Here is a 19216-nt window from a genome sequence, read left to right as displayed (position 1 = left end):
AGTCCATGAGACTTCATCAGGTTTGTGATTGAGTTCCACAAAATGGTTAGTCAAGCGAGTCGATTGTTTTTTACACCTAATGGTGCTCTTGTGTTACATGATTCTCAGCTTGACTTTCCTAGTCGTCATCCCCACATATCTCTTGTTGCAAGGGCATGTGATAAAATAAATCACCTTATCACTGACACCAAGTCATCAAACAGTGACAAGCACCGTGCATGCTCTGGTACTAACAGGCCACGGAGATACAGAAACCAACTCTACCAGTCACCTGGTTGGTTTGGCTAACTGCCAACTAAACCCTATAGGAAGATAAAGGCACTATGCTGCAATATTAGAATTATACCACCATGCTGCCGAAACACTGTACTTCAAGGCCTGGACACTAACACTGAAGCCCTCATTAAGGGTGGCATCATCATGCCACTGGAATCGAGCTATCCTGGCTGAAGAGGGGTGAAACCCCGAAACCGGTCCTAGGATGCTTGTTTCCAGTCCAGGGACGACCTGGCCTGGCAGTCGGGCTGGACTGTTCCCATTGGACACAGGGTCAAGAATGATTTGTATATGGCTGGGTCCAAACTGGAATGGCATGGTGAGCAAAAAAACGATGGATTTAGGCCCATATCTCTGTACTGGGGTGAATGTATGACATTGTTCTGCATTCTGTCCATCAATAGTTCTTTTTGCAATCATCATTAGATGGGGCACTAATGGCAGTTATAGGTAGGTTGATCACTTTCCTCCAGGTCATTATGGAACCCTTTTCTAATCATTGCCCTATGTGCGATATCCTAATGAATTATGGATGTAGTAGTCTTGTATGGCTTCTATTGAACTACTTAGACTAACACACATGAAATCAATGATTTGTAAGTGAAAAGTTCAGGACTGCACACAGTCTCCGTAATGACCCGGAGTTAGGGGATCACCTCAGTAATGAGGTCAGTAATGAGGTCAGTGGGAAAAGCGTGGATCTCGTCACTTTCACATTGCCTTTTGGTTAGGTTTGTGCAATGAAAATACCACATACATATATATTCGACTGCAGAAAGCAGCTGAAACGTCCAGGTGGAAGATTGGGGGAAAATGAGGAACTACCATGGGAATCAGACATGGATTTACCAGTTCCCCCAGTGATTTCTCATTTCTCAGTGGGCCTTCAAGATCCAACAGTGGCCAGATTTTCCCCACCCCCAGAGTTACCTGTACTGCTGCTTTAACTCAGATGGTGGCAAAATGCTCGCCCATTTTCCTGGCCATTGTTAATAATGGCCTAAGTGGCCAGACACTGATGTTAGTGGCCCAGGTGGTCTCAGGCAAAGTCTAGGTACTAGCCCTAGGGCCCAGATTTACAATGGCTAGCGTGGCGCAAGGCATTGATTGCAAAGGGACAGATGGGATTTTCTTTTCAGTGTAAACAATGTTTTGCTTTGAAGAGCCTTTTCACAGCTCCAATACCGCTTTGCATCAAAGGATCATTACTGGGGATGGATGAGCGTAAACATTTATAGGATTTGACGCTAATCCAGAATAAATAAAATATCCTGACCAAATTCTATGTGAAGCAGATGGAAAGAAGGGGGAATTTGTTGATTTTCCCTTGGAACCGACATATTGCAAATGAGTGCTGGAGTGTACAGCATACATCCAGTGCACCCGACCCTTGTCTATGCATACAAATGTGTGCTGGAAAGCTATCTCTCCAGTACAACTCCTTTTCAAGACAATGTACGCCTTCCTCTACTCCACGGTGCAAGGCTGTGCAGCCTGTTTGTGTGCCAGCGGAGGAGATGACACCAGCAGCCAGCCGCCAAACTGTATCCTTCCCTTTGCACAACACATTCAGCAAATTTTTATGCTGTGCTGCATGAAATCTTAGTAAATCTAGGCCCAAGTAACCAGGCAGTGACACTGATTGGCGAGGCAGAAACTGCCAAGAATTGTACAGGCACTGACACTAACCTATGAAGCACTGACACTAACCTACGAGGCACTGACACTAACCTACGAGGCACTGACAGTAACCTACGAGGCACTGACACTAACCTACGAGGCACTAACACTAACCTACGAGGCACTGACACTAACCTACGAGGCACTGACAGTAACCTACGAGGCACTGACACTAACCTACGAGGCACTAACACTAACCTACGCGGCACTGACACTAACCTACGAGGCACTGACAGTAACCTACGAGGCACTGACAGTAACCTACGAGGCACTGACACTAACCTACGAGGCACTAACACTAACCTACGAGGCACTGACACTAACCTACGGGGCACTGACACTAACCTACGGGGCACTGACACTAACCTACGAGACACTGACACTAACCTACGAGGCACTGACACTAACCTACGAGGCACTAACACTAACCTACGAGGCACTGACACTAACCTACGAGGCACTGACAGTAACCTACGAGGCACTGACACTAACCTACGAGGCACTGACACTAACCTACGAGGCACTGACACTAACCTACGGGGCACTGACAGTAACCTACGAGGCACTGACACTAACCTACGAGGCACTGACACTAACCTACGGGGCACTGACACTAACCTACGAGACACTGACACTAACCTACGAGGCACTGACACTAACCTACGAGGCACTGACACTAACCTACGAGGCACTGACACTAACCTACGGGGCACTGACACTAACCTACAGGGCACTGACACTAACCTAGGAGGCACTAACACTAACCTACGAGGCACTGACACTAACCTACGGGGCACTGACAGTAACCTACGAGGCACTGACACTAACCTACGAGGCACTAACACTAACCTACGGGGCACTGACAGTAACCTACGAGGCACTGACACTAACCTACGAGGCACTAACACTAACCTACGAGGCACTGACACTAACCTACGGGGCACTGACAGTAACCTGCGAGGCACTGACACTAACCTACGAGGCACTGACACTAACCTACGAGGCACTGACACTAACCTACGGGGCACTGACACTAACCTATGAAGCACTGACACTAACCCACGAGGCACTGACACTAACCTACGAGGCACTGACACTAACCTATGAGGCACTAACACTAACCTACGAGGCACTGACACTAACCTACGGGGCACTGACAGTAACCTACGAGGCGCTGACACTAACCTACGAGGCATTGGCACTAACCTACGAAGCGCTGACACTAACCTACGGGGCACTGACACTAACCTACGAGGCACTGACACTAACCTATGAGACACTGACACTAACCTATGAAGCACTGACACTAACCTACGAGGCACTGACACTAACCTACGGGGCACTGACAGTAACCTACGAGGCGCTGACACTAACCTACGAGGCATTGGCACTAACCTACGAAGCGCTGACACTAACCTACGGGGCACTGACACTAACCTACGAGGCACTGACACTAACCTATGAGACACTGACACTAACCTATGAAGCACTGACACTAACCTACGAGGCACTGACACTAACCTACGAGGCACTAACACTAACCTACGGGGCACTGACACTAACCTACGGGGCACTGACAGCAACCTACGGGGCACTGAACCTAATTGCCTGGACATCCACTTTGTGGACACCAGCATCTAAAACAGGGTTCTCTAAAGCCAGTCCTTTAGGGCCTGATCCATGGCAGAGTTTTAAGATAACTACATTTATCTAAATGGAGATATCCTAGAAGTCTGGCATGGATCCGGCCCTCCAGGACCAACCTTGGAGATCCCTGATCTACAAAACTACCTATGATGGCCCAAACACTAGATAATGGGGAGGACATGGGAAAGAGAACTCGCAGATGTCACAACAGCACAACTTCTGTTCGATTGTTGCACCCCTCTGTAACTGAACCCAGTGCGGCTGCTCCCTGCACCTTCGTTCGACTTGTGCCTGGTTAATATGCAGCCCACTCTCACAGTAAAGTGCTGTGTGCCTATCTGTCTTTGTCTCTGCGTCTGAAACAGTGACATCAAACCTACAAGTACAGAGCCTCTGCGCCACGTCTGAAGCGCACTGTTTGGGCCTCACACACTGACACCACAACTCAATGCACAACATCTCACTATTACCAACACCTTTCTCCTATCCATGCACCAGAGAAGTAGCATCCACCCACCTGGCCATCTTGAAAGCACTTTGGAGCCTCGACGAGAGATAGCAAAGTGTTTTAGTAAAACTACAGTCCAGTGCAATGCAAAACTTTTATTTTGTACAGTGGCATGGCAAGGTGCCCAGGGCACCAATGCCCAGTGGGGCCCACAACCTGGGACACAGTGCTGTGCCACTTGACAACACACCAAAGGCATGTACTTTTTCTGTTAAGACAACTGTAAAAAGGGAAACTGTAAATATAACATGTCCAAGGGTGCTGTAACATCCTTTTGGATTTTGTCCACGCCACAGAAATACCTAAATAAGTTATTAAAAGGGTTAGGTTATCTATACAGTACCCTGCTGTATCAGTGAACGGAACAACAAATCACACTGTTAGAGTAAAAATGAGCATGGTACCACAGTCGAGTTGTCAGAATATCACCCTGGCATAAAGATGTGTAACACTAGTACTACATGTCAGGAATTGCCCTATCTTTCTGTTATGTTTCATGCCTGGGATCTCAAAATCCTTCACCATGTGGCTAGATTTACAAGCCCTGCAGTGCCCACAAGGATAGAAGCCTTTAAGATTATGGATGTTCCTATTTGGAATTTCAGAGATATCCCCTTTTACCAGGATGTCCTTCAAACTCATACCTCTCCGCTTGTAAATCTAGCCACATGGTGAAGGATTTTGAGATCCCAGGCATGAAACATAACAGAAAGATAGGGCAATTCCTGACATGTAGTACTAGTTTTACGATATATGTCTTGGAATGCCCTTGTAAATTGAGGTATGTCGGCAGCACGACGTGCATGGTCAAAAAACGAGTCCAAGAACATCTACGGGCCATTACTAACAAAGATTTACATTACCCCATTGCCCGCCATTTCCAAGAAAAACACCAATCTAATAACTCCCTTTTGAGATTTTTTGCCATTGAACAGGTCAACATAGGGAAAAGGGGCGGAAATAGAGAGTTAGCCCTAAAGAAAAAGGAATCAAAATGGATTATAGAGTATTTCTCCCGATATAGTATTTCTGCAGGAAACACACCTCATTGGAAACTCCTTTCGTGCTATGAATAGACGGGGCTATCGCCTTATAGCCCACTCGGGCTTCACCTCTGGTTCGAGGGGCGTGGGAATCATGGTTAAAACTTCGCTCCCGTTGGAAATGGATGAGGTGTTCCACGATGACAGGGGACGATACACGGCTCTGGTGGGTAGATTGGAGGGTAGAGTGATTGTTTTAGTTTCTGTTTATGTCCCGCCAGGGTTGCAAACAACTACTTTCGCTGATCTGGGACGCCTCCTCCTTGGCCTTCCGGAGGGGATTCTAGTGGTTGGGGGAGATTTTAACGCTGTAGTCTCTGGTACTGAGGATCGTCACCTTCCTAGGGATCTCCCCCGTGCCCAAGCGTGGTTGTCCGGCCTCTTGGATACATTGGGGCTGGTGGATTGTTGGCGGCTGAAACACCCTACGCAGATACAGTACACCTTTCATTCCGGGGCTCATGGCAGTCTTTCAAGGCTTGATTATGTTCTGATGCCAGCGGCACAGGCGGGGAGGGTTGGGGAGGTACGACATTTGGCACGGGGTATTTCGGACCACTCCCCGCTCCTGCTGCACTTCGACATTGTCCCGAGGGGGGAGGGGAGGGTGGTCCCGGTCAATCCCTGGTACCTGCGTGACCCCACAATTCGCGCAGATTTGGTTAAATCTCTTGAGCGGTATTTTGAAGATAATGTGGGGGTCTGTCTCGTCTGCGGTCTCTCTGTGGGAGGCGTTTAAGACGGTAATCCGGGGGGAGGCCCTGTCCCTTATTTCCCATTCCCGGTGGCGCGGGCGGGAGGAGGTGACCCGTATTGAAACTGAGATAACTGAGTTGGAGGGTGATCTGGAATGTGGGGTGACGGACGACAAATTACATGCTCTCCGACTCAAGCAGGCGGACTATAAGGCCCTCGTCACGGAGGCAGCCAGGGGCCTCAGTAGAGAGCAGCATGGGAGACTGTATGATGTGGGTGATAAGGCTGGTAAATTGATTGCGTGGCTGGATAAAAAGGAGAGAGCGAGTCCAGTTGTCCCGTCGATTGAGAAATTGGATGGTGTGTGTGTCACTGATCCGGGTGAAATTGTTGATTGCTTCGCAGAATATTTCCGTGGGGTGTATTCCCCGGTATCTTCCCGATTGGAAGAGGATTCCCATGCTCTGCTCAGGGACATTGCGCTGCCTTCCCTTCCGGAAGAGGATAAAGTGTCGTTGGACGCCGCCCCTACATCTGAGGAGATTGCCCTCGCCATACGTTCGGTCGCTTCCGGCAAGGCCATGGGTCCTAATGGCCTTCCCATCGAATTGTACAAGCTGCGACCGGATACGCTGGCGCCACATCTCCGTGCTATGTTCCTCGCGGCCCGTTCGGCGGGTTCCCTCCCGCTGGACCAGCGTCTGGCCACTATCGTGGTCATTCATAAGGAGGGGAGGCCGCGGGATCGGGTCACGTCTTACAGGCCCATTTCTCTGTTGAATGCGGAGCCCAAAATTCTCGCCAAGGTGCTGGCTAATCGGCTGGTTAGCGTGGTGTGCGATCTGATTCACCAGGACCAGTCCGGCTTTATCCCTCATCGCAACACCGCGCTTAATCTGCGGCATTTGCATGGGGTGCTCGCGCGGGTCCCGTTCATACGAGAGCCGGCCATTTTGGCGTCCTTGGACGCCACTATGGCGTTCGACACGCTTGAGTGGCCATATATTTGGGCGATGCTGGCGAAGTTTGGTTTTGGTCCGGGATTCATTGGTTGGGTGAAACTGTTATACTCCGGACCTCTGGCGCAGGTGGTGGTGAACGGTAGAGTGTCGGCTCCGTTTGAGCTGGGCAGGGGTACGCGGCAGGGCTGCCCGCTGTCGCCGCTCCTCTTCGCGCTTGCCTTGGAGCCCCTGGCGGAGTGGCTGCGGTGGGATCCTTCCATTCGCAGATGATATCCTTTTATACCTTGCTTCCCCGCGTAAATCGCTAATTGTATTAGTGGATGTTTTGCATTCCTTTGGCCGCAATTCTGGCCTAGTCATCAACTGGGCTAAATCCTGTGTGTATGTCCTCTCCGGGGAGACTCCTATCCTACCGCGGGGCTGCCCTATCCAGGTCGCTCCGCAGGGATTTAAGTACCTGGGTATCTTTATCACCCTGGACGCTGAGGCCCGATATAAACAAAATTTGCTCCCCCCCCTCCAGCGCCTGAAGGAGGACGTGGCGCGTTGGAGGTGCTTGCCGCTCTCATCGCTTGGCCGTGCGGCATTGTTTAAGATGATGTCGCTGCCACGTTTCCTATATGCTTTACAGAACACGATGGACGTTGTCCCGGCGTGCTACTTTCGCGAGGTGGAGAGTCTGCAGCGCCACCTATTCTGGGATGGGAGGCCGCGTATCGCCCTTGCGAAACTGACACTCCCGTGGTATGACGGGGGGGTCGCCCTCCCAGACATCAAACGGTACTACTGGGCCTCCCAGCTGGCCGCGATAAACCACGGACTTTACGGGCCCGCTCTAAACCCGGCCTTTGAGATGGATAAACTATTACTGCCGGGTGGTGACTATAATCGGGCGCTTTATTCTCGATCGCTCGACGCGCGTCTGACGGGCCCTACGCGGGTCATGGTACGGGTGTGGCACGCGGCAAACTTGGCGATGGGGTGGAAGGATCGATTGACCCGGGCGACGCCACTGTATGCCTCTGAGCGGCTGGGCTCCCTGTGGACCTCGAAGGGCTTTGAGAAGTGGGACATGATAGGCATCAGCAGGGTGGGCGATCTCTGGACGAGGGGGGGATTCAAAACGTTCGATGTGCTGCAGACGGAATTCCAGTTGCAGGACAGGGAGTACTTTCGATATCTACAGGTCCGTCACGCGCTGGTCTCCGTATTCCCGGATGTTGCCTCCATCCCGGAGTACTCCCCTCTGGAAGATAGAGTGCTAGATGGGCATGTGCCGGACGGCACGATTTCCTTGACTTACAAAAAGCTCATCAACGATCGCTCGGGACTGTTGACTAGCCTTCGTGAGGCGTGGGTCGCCGATGGATTGGAGCTGGACGACGAGGACTGGGTGTCTGCGGTGGCCTCCCCGAAAGAGGTGGCCATACCGGCCCGCCTTCGCTTCGTCCAGCTCAAAATACTCCATAGGGTCTATGTTACGGGGCCGGGTCTGATGCGTATGGGATATTCCGTGGATGGGTTGTGTAAGCGTGGGTGTGGTTCCTTAGGGACCTTCGTCCATATTTTGTGGGAATGTCCGGAGGTGGCGCGCTTCTGGCGTGGTGTGCATGCGGTGTTGCAGGCGGTCCCACATGTGCCGCTGCTTCCTGAGGCGAGGAGATGTCTGCTAAATGTGTGGGAGCCGACTGATTACTCAGTGCCGCAGACGTGGTGGGTGACTCTGGGCTATATGGTGGCCAAGCGTGACATAGCGCAATTGTGGGGCTCCCAGAGGTCGCCAACGATCTCGGCATGGAAGGACAACATGGATTGGTGTATGTTTCGGGAAAAAGTGGTGTGTGTCGCGAGAGGTAAGCCTGGGAAATGGGTGAAAGTATGGGGCCCCTGGAACTCCTACCGTGGCGGAATTTGTACCCCGCCGCTGACGCCTGATCTGGCACTGGCCCCGTCTCCCTAGTCTCCTTGTCTCCTTGGTTCTGGGCACTGAGTCCACTTTGTCTCCGCTCCGGCCTGTCCCCCCCCGCTTTTCCTGTGGATCGGTAGGGTCCTCCCCAGGGGAGCTCATACTGCTGCTTCGACTTCTTGCTGCCTTGTGGATTTGTTCTTACATAAAAATGGAACCGCCATCTGGGGGGTCCGGACGGTGTGGCCGCCAACGTTTTTCTTTCCAACTCCTGTGATCTCTCTCACGCTGCAGCGTGTGTTTCCCACTTGTATTCTATGCTCCTATTGTTTGCTAGCGGCCGGCCCGAAGGTTGTAGGCCCATTTTTGTATCTCTTTTGACTTCTGTAATAAAGGTTTCAAAAAAAAAAAAAATGGATTATAGAACTAGAAACTAGATTCCCGGGAGGACATAATCTCGATGAAGAATTAGCTAGTCATTTACATGAGGACTAAGAAATTCTTTGGTTACAAACTATGTTGAATCTGGATTAATTGTACAGGAATCTTGTAATAATATCTTATAGCTGTATTGTAAATAATGTGGTTTTAACTGTGTCCTCTGTCTTGTTGTATTTCAGGAGGAAAGGAAGGGACCCTTCACTGGCCCTTGTGGGCATAAATTTCACGGGTACCCTACCTTTTTCTTCATCCGAATCACCTGGGCACTCTCCATCAAGACAAGAGACGTTAAGAAATTTATACTTTTATCTTTTTCAATTTACACTTTTTTTCACATTAGTTTTAGATAATATTCTACTGTGCATGACTGTATGTTTTGTGGAGTTACCTGTGGTTTTGTTTACAAGAATCATTTTAAGGCCTTGATCAGAGCCACTGTGGCGTTTATATCGATACAGTCCCATCTCTCTTTTATAACCAACAAAGTACTTCAAGGGCACTTGCCTAGGAAACCTTGTTCAAACTTTATTGATGCTTGAAAATTCTGACACCAAGTCGTGCTTAGTTGCAGTATCGGATAATACTCTTCTACATTTATAGATGTTTGCATGAATGTGCACATGCAGTTCCTAGGCTCAACTTATTAAGTTGGGAATCATGCAACAAACCAGTTATATATATAGAATGCATGATAATGTTGATATATTACATTTTTTAATACTACTTTAGTTTTCGTATCGATCATGCATTGGATGACATGTTATTACGATTTATTAATTTTGTCTTCATTATCTGTCGTTTTTGTAGACATAAATTTAAAACTCTACAATGTTAAGGTATGAAGTACTTACAGTGGTTACTATTTCAAGATGGATGCCAAAGAACGGGGCAGAAGTGGATGCTCCGATTGAAGTGCCTTTTCTATGTTTTTTGTTGTCAAATACACGTCATGGAGCACTGTGGAAATCGTGTGCTCAAGACACTCTTGGTGTCGAAACGCGTAGCGGTTTACTGAAATAAACCTCTGTGGTTGCAATGGACTCCTGAGTGTGCGTCGTTACTTGAGGAAACTTTAATTATTTATATACCGGCTTGGGCTTCTGCCGGCTGACGCACCACCTGGCGACGGGACTGATCCCGGAAGGACCCGTATTTCTTCTGTCTATATATATATATATATATATATATATATATATATATATATATATATATATATTATCTACTGGCGGTCACCAGTAGATAGTTATAGTTAGAACCGTGTTTCCATAGGAAATCTGAAAATTCTATTTTGAATAACTCTGGCGCCGGTTGACGAATCCTCGTGAAATTTTCTAAACTAATGGGGCTCTCCATTCAGCTCCTACCCTGAAAGTCTCGGGGTGATTCGTCAAGTGGGGGCTGAGAAAAAAGGGGGGTCCCAAAACGCGTTTTCCCCATGCATTTTCCCATAGGACCTTTAGTCGAAGGTACAGCCCGAACGGCTGAACAGAATTACTTGAAATTTGGCAGAGAGGTAGTCCTCAGGTCAAGGAAGTGCCTTTTGCATATATGGAGTCAATCTGTTCAGTAGTTCCTGAGAAAATTGCAGTTAAAAGCACATACATATCTATAGCCGCGCACCGTGCGCGCACCCTAACGTGCGCGAGCGTAATTCTGATTGGTGGTTACATGTCAGTCAACGTTCGAATCGGTCGAAATCAGGAAGTGTCGGCCGCCATTTTGTTTGTTGTGGGTGCGAGAGTGAAAAAGAGAGGTGGCGAACGTGAAAAGGGGGCAGGGTAGAGAGTTCCTGACCCCCTAGCCTTTGTCAGGGGGTCCCTAAAGGACCCCAAAGGGTGAAAAAACATTTTTTTTTTTTTTTTAAATTGCGGGGTGCGCGCACGGTGAAAAACCATTAAAAAAAAAAAAAAAAATTGGCATTTAAAAAACCGTACAAATTCACTTAAAAAACCATAGGTTTCACACACGTTATAGTTAGGAATTAGCATTTAGAAAACCTTGCAAATTCACTTAAAAAACCATAGGTTTCACACATGTTATAGTTAGGTGGACATTTCACTCGTAAAAAACCAATGAAATTCCACCGTTATAGTTAGTTCAGATAACTATAACTCGCGCGACCGCCACTCTATCACAAGGATGATTTCATCAGTGATGTCATGAGTGATGCCACTGACCATGTCATGAGTGATGAAATATGTGACATCATGAGCACTGGATTGCGGGCGCGCGAGTTTTAGTTATCTGAACTAACTATAACGGTGGAATTTCATTGTTTTTTTACGAGTGAAATGTCCACCTAACTATAACATGTGTGAAACCTATGGTTTTTTAAGTGTATATATATATATACATATATATATATATATATATATGTATCGAAAGGGTCCGGACTGCCGCAAACCCGAGAGGGGATGTAACCTGCCGGAAATCTGGCCATGACTTCATGGAGAGACGCCGTGGACTTACACAGCGCCTGCAGGTTTGTAGAGCATCAGGAATTGCGGAGGACGTAGGCTCTAAAGGGGCAGTGACAAACCTTTTTAGGAAAAGACTCTGGTGGTGGGGAGTAAACAGCAGAGTCCACTGAAGCAGGGCCAGACTGACTACCGGGCGTTTTGGAATACTGCTGAGCTGGGGGCTGATTTCGTTGATGGGGACCTGTGTGTACTGAACGAAATTCGTTTTGCTTTAGTTATTTCGAAGTACACGCAGGTCTCCATGAACAAAATCAGCCCCCACCGCAGTGAAATCAGCCCCCTGCTCGGCAGAGTTCCAAAACGCCCGGTAGTCAGTCCGGCCCTGCACTGAAGGGGATGCTGGGACATGCAGTTTTAATGACTTTCAGGTTTCCTTCAATGTGAGTGAGTTAACACGCATTTAAATGGAGCTGTGAATGAGAACCAGAGTGTTTGCATTTGAGGAAGGCATTAGCTGAATCGCGCCATGCCATGAGAAATTAAACATACCTGTGCAGATCCGCTGTGTTCCCTGTTGTTTCTTGGAGGAAGTGATGTTGGGCGATATTTGAGTGCGGCCACTAGTACGCTGGGGAACCCATCCTTCAGTGTTCAGACCATGACTTCGTGGAGAGACGCCGTGTACTTACACTGCGCCTTCAGATTTGCAGAGCATCGGGAATTGCGGAGGACGTAGGCTCTACAGGGGCAGTAACAAAACTTTTTAGGAAAAGACTCTGGTGGTGGAGAGTAATCAGCAGCGTCCACTGAAGGGGATGCTGGGACATGCAGTTTTAATGACTATCAGGTTCCCTCCAATGGGAGTGAGCTAACACAGATTTAATTGGAACTGTGAATGAGAACCAGAGTGTTTGGCATTTAGGACCTTGTTTCTATTCAAAAAGTGTTTTATCTTTTCCCAATATCTTTGGCGCCGTTTGACGAATCTTCGCGAACTTTTCAGAACTAATGGCCCACTCCGGTCAGTTCCTGTCTTGAAAGTTTTGAGGGTGACGAGAAAAAAGGGGGGTCCCGAAACACGTTTTCCACATTTTAATTTCGATAGGAAAAATTGGAACAGGCTACAGCCCAAAATGCTGAACAGAATTACACCAAATTTGGCAAAAAGGTGGCTCTTGGTTCAGAAAGAGACCTTTTTATAAAATGGTGTAAATCTGTTCAGTAGTTGCTGAGAAATTCAAGAAATAAAAATATCGATATCTGAACACCGAGGAGGGTTCGCGAACCCTCCCGGGCACAAGCTTCACTCTTATTGGCTGCCAACACTTCAAACCAGGAAGTGTTGGCAGCCATCTTGTGATTTGGTAATGAGTCACAAGAAAAAGGGTGAAAAAAAGGGTGAAAAAAAGATGAAAAACAAGAAAAGGGAGCAGGGTAGAAACACCATGACCCCCCAGGCCTACTCAGGGCCAAAAAAAGCATTTTTCTTTTTATTCGGCAGAATTCACACTGGGTGCGCGAATCCTGCCAAGAAAATTTTAAAAAATGAAGCGCGGGCTCCTGCGCTTCATTTTAATGAGCCCCCGGGAGGGCCAGGTCCCGGGGTCAATGCCAAAATTAAATAGCGGGGGCCCGCAGGGGCCCTCGCAGCCCCAGGGACTGCCACCTCCCCGGGGCTATGCTAATTATATGCAGGGGGTATGCTGCCCCCCGCAGCCCCAGGGATCAACACCTCCCCGGGGCTTTATTTAATTATGTGCATAGGGCACGTGGCCCCCCAGCAGCCCTGGGGACCGCCACCTCCCCAGGGCTTAAAGTAATATAAAATAGGTGTGGGGGAGCTCCTGCTCCCCCCACACTACCCCAGGGACCACCACCTCCCCGGGGCACTTATTATTGAAATTTGGGGTCTGTTATGGACCACCGGCCCCAGGGACGACCACCTCCACGGGGCTTTACAAATGGAGGGAGGGGGGCCGCGCAGCCCCCCTCCAGGAGCCCTTGATGGCCCTGGGGACCACCATCCCCCCAGGGCCGGCACCTGCAATGTCCCGGGTTGCCCCCCGGGACATTGCTGTTTGCAATGGCATGGCAGGAGCACAGCTCCCGCCCTGTCATAGCAAACACTGCTTTGGTTTCTGGAAGCGAGTAGGAAACCTGCTCTCCCTTCCAAAACCCAAAGCAGAATTGCTTTTAAACAAGGGGAGCTGCATGTCAGCAGCTCCCCTTGTACAAAAACAATGCCGGCTCCTGCTGGAGGCGGGGAGGCGGCGGGACCGTGGGGGCTTTGGGGCTCCCCCGGCAGTCCCCAATGCAAAGGGCCGGACCTCGGGGATGGGGTCCCCAGGGCCAGAAGTGGCCCAGGGGAGGGGGGCCAGGCTGCACCCTCCTGCGAAATAAAAAAAAAACGAGGCCAAGCCCCAGGGGATGGGGTCCCCGGGGCCAGAAATGGCCCAGGGGAGGGGGGTCACGTGGCCCCCTCCTCGCAAATATAAATTACATATTTTTTTTTTAAAACAAGGCCAGGCCCCAGGGGATGGGGTCCCTGGGGCCTATAGTGGCCCAGGGAAGGGGGGGCCACACGGCCCCCTTCCCATTTGTTTTTTAAAACCAACAAAATAAAATGCTCAGGCCCTAGGGGATGGGGTCGCCAGGGCCCAAAAATAATTAAGGGAAGGGCGGCCACACAGCCCCCCTTCCAAAAACAAAATTTAAAAAAGCCGGCATCGCGCTGGAGGCCCCGGCCCCTCCCTGCAGCACTCTGCAAACGCGCCCCCGGTGCGTTCTAAGTTGGGGAATTAGGTCCCCTTGAATACTGTGGGGCGATGAGGTGGGGCGATGAGGTCCTCTTGTATCCTGAGGACCTCAGGACACAAGTGGACTTCATCCCCCGAGCAGCAGTGCGCCAAGAGGCGCGTTTGCAGAGTGGTGTAAAAAGGGGGCGTGGCCTTGGACCACCTCTCTGCAATCCAGCTGTGTGGCGCTTACTGGAGGTACCTGGGGGGCTAGTTGGCCCCCAGGAACCCTCAGTATTCAAGGGGACTTAATCCCCCAACTTAGAACGCGCCAGGAGGCACATTTGCAGAGTGGTGGAGAAAGGGGGCGTGGTCTGTGTCCACCTCTCAGAAATCCCACTGTGTGGGGCTTACTGGAGGTAAGAGGTAGGCTGGCTGGCCCCTAAATGACCCCCAGCAGCGAAGGGGACTTCCATCGCCATCCAAAAGCATGCCAGGGAGCGCATTTGCAGAGTGGTGGTCAAAGGGAGCGTGGCCTGCTATGAGAACTTAGCAATTCTGTTGTGGGGTAGTTACTGGAGGTAAGAGGAGGGTGGTTGGCCCCCAAGAATGTCCTTGGTGGCCAAGTACCCCGCTTGTTACCTCGAGTAAGTCACACGGGATGGGGGATGAAGTCCACTTTACTTCTGAGGGGGAGAGGAGTATGCCTAACGACTAGGGCGGTCGACCTCGAATCTGGGGAACTGGGTTCGAGTCTCAGATATGACGCTGAACATCCTGTGATTCTGGGCAAATCACTTAATCTCCCCATGTCTAACAAAAAAAAATTAATGTGTCCTCATGTAATGCAACTAGTGCTATGTAAAGCGTTCTGATACCCGATTCAGGTCAAGTTTGCGCTATATAAAACTCTGTAGGATAAAAAAAAAAGCCCTCCTAGTACCTCCTGTAAGTCCTACGCAGTGCAATTCCTGAGCGCTGGTCAGAGGCCCAGCACCCTTTCTCTACCACTCTGCAAACGTGACTACTACTTAAAGAAGTATCTTTCTGCACCTCTGACTTAGAGGTAATTTCAATTATTATTAATAATATTATTAATAGGGTTTTGTAGAGCGCGTAGTAACCCGTAAGTATCCCAGCGCTAAGACCAAGACAGTCGAGAGGGGGGAAGTCTGAGGGAGAGAGCGGAAGAGAGAAACGGGGATCAGGGGAATAGGTGTGTTTTCAGAAGTTTTCTGAACCGGAGATAGTCAGGTTCCATCCTAAGATTACGGGGGAGGGCGTTCCACAAACGGGCTGCATTCACAGAAAAACGCCGTCCGCCAGTGCGTGCCTTCTTTACTCTGGGAATCGCAGAGTAAAGAAGGCATTTCTTGTGAGAAATGCGCATGCGCGGGCGTCCGCGCATTCGCATTTGTCAGGAAAATTGAAAACCAGGAAGAGGGAGCCCCGGGAGACGCCGCGCGTCAGGTAAGTGCCTTTAATTGGCTTTATTACAAATTTATTTTAGCTTTTAAAAGTAGGGCGGGCGGGAGGCGGGTGGTGGGCGGCAGGCAGCTACGCTTCGCCCTCGCGTGTGCGTAGGCGCTGCCTGCTTCGCCTACTTCGAACACTGCGAAGCAGGCAGCGCTACGTACACTACGTGGGCGAAGCGTAGTGTCGCGCCCAGGGTTAGTTAAAACCTCTTCGATAGTTACCGGGCCGAGAGAGTTTAGGTGAGTGGTGATTGGGTCTGATTTAGTACGGCCCTCATCATTGAGACTGGGGTCGACTGGAGGTAGGGAGGCGAGAATTTTATGAATTTTCTCTTCAAAGAATTTAGCCAATTTGTGGCATTTCTCTTCAGAGGTATTGGAGTCTGGAAGTTTCTCTGGCCGCGGATCTGGGACTTTGAGTAATTCTTTTAGGATGATGAAGGTTTCCCTGGCGGAGCAGGAGGGGTTTTTTATTCTTTCATCAAAGAATATGCTTTTGGTATTACGTACGGCGAGTTTATAATTTTTTAAGGAGGTGCGGAATGCAACTTTTTTGACTGTGGTTTTATCCTTCCTCCATGAGCGCTCTGTTCTTTTACACTCCTTACGTAAGAAGTTAAGCTCAGGAGTGTACCAGGGAGCCGGGTTCACTCTTTTGACTCGTTTCAAGGTGGTAGTTTTAGGGAGGAGGTCCTCCAATGAGTGGGTGAGCCAGGAGTTGAACTGGATGTCCGCAGTGATAGGGTCGGAGGCCGGGGGGGGGGAAGAGTGATCCTGAGTGTGTCGGCCCAATCTTCCAGCGAGAGTTTGTGCCATCGTCGGTCAGTTACCCGGGTTTTAGACGGTTGGGTGGATGGGACAGGAACATGCGAGTAAATGGGGATCAAGAAGTGGTCTGTCCATGGCAGGGGGAGAGGAGTGTGGGTTTTGAGGTCGGAGATATTGGTGAAAATGGGGTCCAGAAGATGTCCTTTGTCATGGGTGGGCTCTGAGTTCACTAGACGGATGCCAAAGGACGTGAGGTCAAGGAGAAGTTCGGATGCAGTTAAGTCCTTGGGGTCTAGTAGATGGAGGTTCAAGTCTCCCAGGATTAAAAAATTGGGAGTAGAGGTTGCCATCTGGGTGACTGTATCAACAAGGGCGCTTGAGAATTTGGTTGGGGCTCCCGGCGGGCGGTATATCAGAAGACCAGAGATGGAAGTTGCGGGAGATATCTGTAGAGCAAAGTGGCAACTTTCACATTCGTCAATATTACCGTCGTTGGTTCTGCAGGAGAGATGCTCTCTGTAAATTATTGCCAGGCCACCTCCTCTGCCGAGGGTTCTGTTCTGAGAGTGGATTTGGTAGCCAGATGGAAGAGCGCTGACAATGTCAGAATCAGAGCAGGGGGTGAGCCAAGTTTCCGTAAGGAACAGAATGTCGATGGCATGATCCTGGACAAGAAGGTTGATCTTGTGGGAATGTTTAGGAAGGGACCTACAGTTAAGAAGACCGAGCTGTAGGCCGTGGCAGTCTACGGTGGTAAGGGCCGGATTGCAGCGGTCACAATTAGTAAAGGGTTTTTCTCCTGAATAGGTGTAGTTACACTTAATGTTTTTCGAGTGGTTAAGTGCAAGGAGCCTGTCTCTGGTGTAGAAACGTCGGCCTGAGGGAGAATTGGGCATGGTGACTGGGCCTAGGGCCGGCTGGGCGCGGACGGGCGCAGACGGGCTTGCCTTAGGCTTGCCTTCGGCGCGCTGACGGCGCGCCCGCTGCCCTCGTCCGCTGCGCGGCCGAGAGATACACATTATTATAGAGCGTAGGAGGGTGGCGTCTGTGGGTGTGGCCTCCAAAAGGGGCGTGGCCTCCGTCCTCGCCGAGGTGGCGGCGGGAAAAGTTTGTAGGTGGCGAGGGCTGCGGTAGCTCTGACTCAGCTGCGCAGGATTAGCGAGGTACCGGAGGGGTAAGTGCACACACAAGATAAGTGACAATGTTGCAGCGAAGATTTTTAAACGATTAAAAACGCTCTCGGCTTTCCGCCTCAAGAGCACAATCTGTCTGGGCTGGTGGTGCTAGTATTCAGCGCTTTAAAGGGTGGTTGTCTGTGGGCGTGGCCTCCCAAAGGGGCGTGGCCTCCGTCCTCGCCGAGGTGGCGGCGGGAAAAGTTTGTAGGTGGAGAGGGCTGCGGTAGCTCTGACTCAGCTGCACAGGATTAGCGAGGTACCGGAGGGGTAAGTGCACACACAAGATAAGTGACAATGTTGCAGCGAAGATTTTTTAAAACGATTAAAAACGCTCTCGGCTTTCCGCCTCAAGAGCACAATCTGTCTGGGCTGGTGGCGCTAGTATTCAGCGCTTTAAAGGGTGGCGTCTGTGGGTGTGGCCTCCCAAAGGGGCGTGGCCTCCGTCCTCGCCGAGGTGGCGGCGGGAAAAGTTTGTAGGTGGAGAGGGCTGCGGTAGCTCTGACTCAGCTGCGCAGGATTAGCGAGGTACCGGAGGGGTAAGTGCACACACAAGATAAGGGACAATGTTGCAGCGAAGATTTTTAAAACGATTAAAGACGCTCTCGGCTTTCCGCCTCAAGAGCACAATCCCCCTGCCCGATTATGTACTAGGGCCTTACAGAGGAGGTCATGCCAATCACAGGGGTACCCCAACGCAAAGTGTTCCCTAGTTTATGTAGGTGTTTTCACTATATTCTAAGTGTCTTTTAGCATAGCACCGGCTCTAGGCCTGGTTAGGCAGAGTCAGTTACCACCAGTACCAGTCAGTAAAAAGTTGGGGCACAGGATGACTTTGAAACAAGGCCTCTTTCTGCACCTTTGTTGGTTCTTTCTGCATATCTCTTACTTCTTTCTGCCCTTTTCTTCATCTTTCTGGACTTCTGTTGCCTCTTTCTGCATTTCTCTTGCTTCTTTCTGGTGTTTCTTCCTCTTTCTTTACATATCCTACCTCTGTAGGCATTGTTAGAAATTAGCATTTAAAAAACCTTAGAAATTTACTGAAAAAAACATAGGTTTCATGGACGTTATAGTTAGTTGGACATTTCACTCGTACATAACCAGAGAAATTCGGCTGTTATAGTTAGTTGAGCTAACTATAACTCGCGCTCCAGCAATGCACTGCTGATGACTTCACATATTACATCATTCATGACATGGTCAGTGACATCACTGATGACATCTCAAATGACATCACTGATGACATCACTGATGCCATCATCCACGTGATAATCTGATGCACCTCCTCACACCCTAATATAACTTTTGATTCGCCCACTTTAAAACACAGAGTACCATTTTCGAAACCATAGACTCACCAATACCAGTTACTACATAGCCACTCACTGATTCCTAGGTCTACACACGCGTCCACTCATTCACCCACACAGTCACTCATACATGTAGTCACTTATCAATACAGCACTATCCTTTGCACTCATTCACTT

General features: G+C 49.7%; 1 long non-coding RNA gene across 1 annotated transcript in view; it reads left to right on the top strand.

Annotated features, from left to right (window-relative positions):
- LOC146776442 (uncharacterized) overlaps positions 1-10190 on the top strand; it is a 327970-nt gene extending 317780 nt beyond the window's left edge. The window contains exon 3 of the long non-coding RNA XR_014972341.1: positions 9339-10190. This is a non-coding gene — a long non-coding RNA (uncharacterized LOC146776442). The remainder of the gene's footprint in view (positions 1-9338) is intronic.
- The last annotated feature ends 9026 nt before the right edge of the window (positions 10191-19216 follow it).

Source organism: Triturus cristatus, chromosome 12 (assembly GCF_964204655.1).
Source record: "Triturus cristatus chromosome 12, aTriCri1.1, whole genome shotgun sequence".
Taxonomy (NCBI): Eukaryota; Metazoa; Chordata; class Amphibia; order Caudata; family Salamandridae; genus Triturus; species Triturus cristatus.
Note: the sequence above shows the minus strand (reverse complement) of the source record. Positions and strands in the feature narration are given on the sequence as shown.